At 50.4% G+C, this 6,000-nt stretch overlaps 1 protein-coding gene across 3 annotated transcripts in view; it reads right to left on the reverse strand.

Moving 5' to 3' along the window:
- The window catches only part of DNAJB6 (DnaJ heat shock protein family (Hsp40) member B6), a 74,315-nt gene extending 68,654 nt beyond the window's left edge, over positions 1-5,661 (reverse strand). Inside the window, exon 1 of one of the 3 annotated variants that reach the window (XM_041751773.1) lies at positions 5,517-5,641. The gene's annotated coding sequence lies outside the window, so the exon portion shown is untranslated. Of the gene's footprint in view, positions 1-5,516 lie in introns of all 3 variants that reach the window. The other 2 variants (XM_041751776.1, XM_041751775.1) reach the window with 2 other exon arrangements.
- Positions 5,662-6,000: the final 339 nt, after the last annotated feature.

Consider the following 6,000-nt stretch of genomic DNA (forward strand, 5'->3'; position numbering starts at 1 on the left):
GTGACCATCTTTCCATAAGACCTTTCGCAAATACCTCTTCACCTAACATCTAAGAAACCTTGCTCTGCTTGCAAAACAAAAACCTCCTTTGTTCCTTTCCAACCTATGAGACTAAATGCTGAAAATGTTCGAGAAGGGAGAAAACCCTCCTTGCACAATGCCTTTTCTTCTTATCCACCCACAGACTGCCTCTCATTATACATTGTTATAACAGAATTCCAGCGAAAGGTCATATATATCCACTGAACACATTTCCTAGCTGTAGCCTAAAAACCCAGCAAATCAAAATACTCATTACTTCTATTAACTCAAAAAAGAGCTAACTGTAAAGAAACCATTTTTATGGGGCATCTGAGTGGCTCAGTTGGTTGGGTGTCTGCCTTCAGTTCAGGTCGGGGTCCTGGGATCGAGCTCAGCAGGGAGCCTGCTTCACCCTCTCCTCCCCACTCCTGCACTCTCTCTCAAATAAGTAAAATCTTTAAAAAAAAAAAAAATTAAAAGAACATTCTCATTTCTTTCTTAAGATTTTAAGTAATCTCTATACCCAACATGGGGCTTGAACTTACAACCAATCCAAGACTAACAGTCACATGCCCTATGGACTGAGCCAGCCAGGCGCCCCAAGAAACCGTCTTTTTAAATGTTTAATTCTTGTATAGCATCAAGCTAATTTAGGGCAATGCAATTTGCTTAATAGAATGGAAGCAGGCAAGACCTTTAATAATAAATTAATAAATCTGGAGAAGTTTCCTATATGTCACTTTGTTACATGAGAATTCCCAGAATACATGGCTGGGGGACGGGAGAGGGGAGGGAACTGGGTTGCACACATGAGATGGGACACAGTCGTGAACTATCACTGCTTATCACAGGCCATCTACTTACCTAGGGAGCCAATATGCCATCAGCTATTCCTGAAATAAGCAAGGACACTATTTCCATTCAACTCAAGATCTGAGACCACTGATCGCCAAAACCAGTAATCAACAACTATTAGACCCTCACAGACATAACTAAGCTCTTCTTGTTAAAATAAACAGGACACATAGCAAGTACACAGTCCTGGTACCTGTGAACTCAAATGGAGTACTTTCGCCCCCAACTCTCCTGAAGTCTGGATTCCATTATGACACACGAAGAGTAAGCAGGACAAAGATCCACCCCAAATCATGTTTTCTCAGCACTGTGGGCCTTAGGCACAAAGGGAGCACAGAAGTGGCAATTCCAGGCCTACCCTAAAGAAACACACAGAAGGCTCTATAACCACCTGTGCTGGTGAAAAGTAGAATGAGAATTAAAGGATACAAATCACATGCTACCTGAAGAAATTAGCTTTCCAAATACAACTAATCCTTGCAACTGAACTTAAGAATCCTAAAATAACTGGAGTATTTTGATAAACAAATACACACAAACAAACACAAAAACTCCATGCAGCTCTACTACCTCACAGTCTTTCGCAATGGCTATTGTTTTGTTTTGTTTTGTTTTTTACTTAAGACTGATGTCAGGGGATCCCTGGGTGGCGCAGCGGTTTGGCGCCTGCCTTTGGCCCAGGGCGCGATCCTGGAGGCCCGGGATCGAATCCCACATCGGGCTCCCGATGCACGGAGCCTGCTTCTCCCTCCGCCTGTGTCTCTGCCTCTCTCTCTCTCTCTCTGTGACTATCATAAATAAATAAAAAAAAAAAATTAAAAAAAAAATAAAAAAAAAAAAAAGACTGATGTCAGGGTAACAGTTTTCAGAGAAAACCAAGCTATGCCCAAGTAAGAGACAACTTTTGAAATAAGGTATTAGAGGTATATAAATAAAAGACTCCTCTCCATTACGACATAAAATGCAACCCTTAGAAACCTAACTACCGGGACGCCTGGGTGGCTCAAGGGTTGAGCGTCTGCCTTTGGCTCAGGATGTGATCCTGAATTCCTGGGATCAAGTCCCATGTCGGGCTCCTTGAATGGAGCCTGCTTCTCCTCCCTCTATCTGTGTCTCTGCCTCTCTTCTGTGTCTCTCATGAATAAATAAAATCTTAAAAAAAAAAAAAGAAACCTAACTACTTTATAATTTTTTTCAACATTTTTCAGTAATCTCTACATCCAACACAGCTCCAACTCACAACTGAGACCAAAAGTTGTGCACACCACTGATGGAACTAGCCAGGTGCCCCGTTTATAATTTTTTTCAGAAATTAATTTTCCCCACCTTAAATATGAAGTGAAAAAATAGTAATAGTGAAGTATTTTTTTAAACTTACTTTTCCTAAGCAGGATATTAATACAAGGGGGGATCCCTGGGTGGCTCAGTGGTTTAGTGCCTGCCTTTGGCCGGGGGCATGGTCCTAGTCCTGGAGTCCCAGGATTGAGTCCCACATCGGGCTCCCTGCAGGGAGCCTGCTTCTCCCTCTGCCTGTCTCTGCCTCTCTCTCTGTGTGTCTCATGAATAAATAAATAAAATCTTTAAAAAAAATAAATGGTTAAAAAAATTTTTTCTCCAAACGGAGTTATCCATAAGTCATTTTCTCCATTTAGGCTTTAAAATAGTCTTTCCAGGGGATCCCTGAGTGGCTCAGTGGGTTTACTACCTGCCTTCGGCCCCGGGGCGTGATCCTGGGGTCCCAGGATCGAGTCCCACGTCAGGCTCCCTGCATGGAGCCTGCTTCTCCCTCTGCCTGTGCCTCTGCCTCTCTTGCTCTCTCTCTGTGTCTCTCGTGAATAAATAAATAAAATCTTTAAAAATAAATAAATAAATAAATAGTCTTTCCAGGGCAGCCACTGTGGCCCAGCAGTGTAGCGCCGCCTTCAGCCTGGGATGTGATCCTGGAGACCTGGGATCGAGTACCACGTCGGGCTCCCTGCATGGAGCCTGTTTCTCCCTCTGCCTGTGTCTCTGCCTCCCCCCCCCACCGCCATGAATAAATAAATAAAATCTTTTAAAAAATAAAATAAAATAGTCTTTCCAGGGCACCTGGCTAGCTCAATTGGTAGAACATGTGACTCCTGATCTTAAAGTTGTGAGTTCAAGCGCCGAGTTCAAGGTAGAGATTACAATTAGTCAATCGTCCTTCCATTCCTACCTTATAAATTCTACAACTATTCTTATCTTCACCAACCTTGCTGTTCTTCTCATTTACCTCCTGAATTTCAAGTTCTCACAAATCTTATTTATCAAAGGGAAACGACAGCATTTGTTAATTCCTGTTGGCCACTGTCCCCATCCTAACTCCCTAATAAACCTGCAATTAGGCCTATTTCACCACTAGGTGGTGTTCCGAACAAATTTAAAGCAAACCAGAGTTCTCAGACCACCCCCACTCTAAATTTTAGATTCATTTCCAAGAAAAAAAGCCTTTCTAATTTACAAATAGAGGCTGATTCCATTCACTTAATCCTTACCAACCTGCAACAGAAAAGGCATGCAATCACCCTCAACCATTAACTAACACAGCAGATGACCTGTAATGGGCAGTCCCAGCAACTGTGGAAGGTAACAGAATATCACCAAGGTAACAGTAGTACACTGCAACCCTGAAAAGTGAATTTAAAATAACTCACTAAGAGCAGTTGGATGGCTCAGGTCAAGATCCCAGGGTCCTGAGATCTGGGATGGAGCCCCAGGGCAGGCTCCCTACTCTGCTTCTCCCTCTGCCCTTGCTGAGCTCACTCTCTCCAATAAATAAAGCCTTTAAAATAAGTTAAATAAATAAAATTCTAAACTTACTGAATTTTAAAGTGCCCTCTTAAATAAAGCAAATACCATCCCCTGCCCCAACCTGGTTTTTGAGTTTGCGAGTCAGAAACTACTAATGGTAGGGAGTAGAATCGTTTTAAAAGTGTCCAAAACAGGGGAGCCCTGGGTGGCTCAGCGGTTTAGCGTCTGCCTTCGGCCCAGCGTGTGATCCTGGAGTCCTGGGATCGAGTCCCGCATCAGGTTCCCTGCATGGAGCCTGCTTCTCCCTCTGCCTCTCTCTCATGAATAAATAAAATCTTAAAAAACATACATCCTTTAAAATAAATAATAAAGGTGTCCAAAAACAAAGTGAATACAGAGGGAAATGGTTCTACTCTTAATATTTACACCTACGAAAACTAAAGGGCTTGCTGAAAGACAAAAGCTATTGTGTGCCACTTAATTGCAGGTGTACTATCATTCCTCGTCCATAATTTAGTCTTCAGAATATTAAACACCGCTCTCCACCCAGCCCTCCGGATAAGTCTGTCCCGCAACCAGAAAAACCTCTCAAATACACCAATCTCAAATCAAGGAAACAAATTTAAAACACAGATTTTTAAGTGGGTGCTTAACTCCTGTGAAATCCCCTAACGGCTCCTTAAGTCCCAAACCCTAAGCAACAAGTTGAGGCGGCTCAGCCCACTCCACCAAGCCCATGTACTTCCCCAACTCCCATGAGCCTTATCCAGAACATTCCACCGCTTACCGGCTACTATGCATAAAAACCACACACCCTTTTGTTACACAAACACGCAAGTACTAACCCCAAAGTAGTTTAAAGTGTACATTATGAACTTCCCAGCGAACCGGGGGTTGGGGTATCTGGGAGACGCGGGAACTTTTGGACCCGCATCATTATTCGACACGATTACAGCAGAAAAGCAGCAACAAGTTCCACGGGCTTGCTAACCTCTCCTCTCGCTGGCAGCCGACTAGCCCCGGGCAGAGCCGAACCTCGCCCCCAGCCAACCCCGGGCTCGCTCGGAAGACCTTCCGGGACCACACAGTAGGCCACGTACCCCCCGTGCCTCCATTACCCCCTTCCTTGGGCACAGGCTGACGTAAACTTCGCCCCTATAAATCATGACACACTCTGAAGCAACAGACCAAACCGGCTGTTTGGGTGAGATCCGGGCGTTTTGCTCATCCGAAAACTTTTAAATAATTAGTGGGAAGTTCCGGGAACGCGGCTTCGCGTCTCCCGGAGCCGCTTCCTGGTCTCCGTGTTCGGGGCGCTCCTCCCCCCGACTGCCACCCTCTGCAGACCTACCTCGTCTCTGGCTTTGGAGTCATGCACGTGGGGCTTCATGAAGAGTAAAAACCTGCCTTCCCGCGGCGGGGCCCCCGCCGAGCCCGCCCTGCCCGCCCTCCGCCCGAGCCCCGGCCCAACCGCCGGCGCGGGGCGAACCAAGGGCGAAGGCCGCCCCGACCCCGGGGCCCGCCCCCGCCCCCGCCCCCGCCCCGGGCCCGGGCCCCGACCCCGCCCCCGCCCCGGGCCCCGACCCCCGACCCCGCCCCGGGCCCCCGTGCACCCAGCCCGCCGCCCACGCCCGCCGCCGGCCCCCGCCGCCCCGGCCTCACCGCCCGCCCGGGCCCCGCCACCCCCACCCCCACCCCCACCCGCCGCGCCCCCGGCCCCGGCCGCCCGCAGACACCCCAGCCCGACGCTCACCTCGAAGGCCGGCCCCACGGCAGGCCCCAGATCCCCGACCCCGGCCCGAGCCCCCCGCCCCGGCCCGGCCCCACACCGGTCCCAGGCCCGCCCCCCGCCCGAGGGCGACGCTCACCCAGGACAGGGAGCCGGCGGCGGGCAGGAGGCGCGGCGGGGCGGCGGCCCGGGTCCCCTCGGCTCCGGCACGGCGGCGCTGGCAGCGGCGGCGGCGGAGGCGGCGGCGGCTCCTCGCGCTTTCCTTTCTCTCCTTTCTCCGACAACAAACAGGAAGTGCGTCACGCGGCGGCGGCACGGCGACGTACACTTCCGCCCGGCCCTGACGCCGCGCATGCGCCCCGCCCCGCCCGCGTTCCCGAAGGTTCGTCGAGGCCCGGCCTGGGCGGGGGTGGAAGGGAAGGGCCAGCCGCGGCGTCCCGGCGCCCCCGGGGGTGCTGTCCCGCGCCCACCCCGCCTAGCGGCGGCCGTCACACACACTCAGCCTGGGCGGCCGGTCAGGAGGCCGGGCCCGCGCCCGCCGCCCCCCGCGACAGTCCTCTTTGTCGTGTCCCCTCTAGTAGCAGGAAAACAAGGTGACCGCGGCTCCAGGGACCGCAGAGCCC

The sequence above is a fragment of the Vulpes lagopus genome, chromosome 4, assembly GCF_018345385.1.
Source record: "Vulpes lagopus strain Blue_001 chromosome 4, ASM1834538v1, whole genome shotgun sequence".
In the NCBI taxonomy this organism is placed as follows: Eukaryota; Metazoa; Chordata; class Mammalia; order Carnivora; family Canidae; genus Vulpes; species Vulpes lagopus.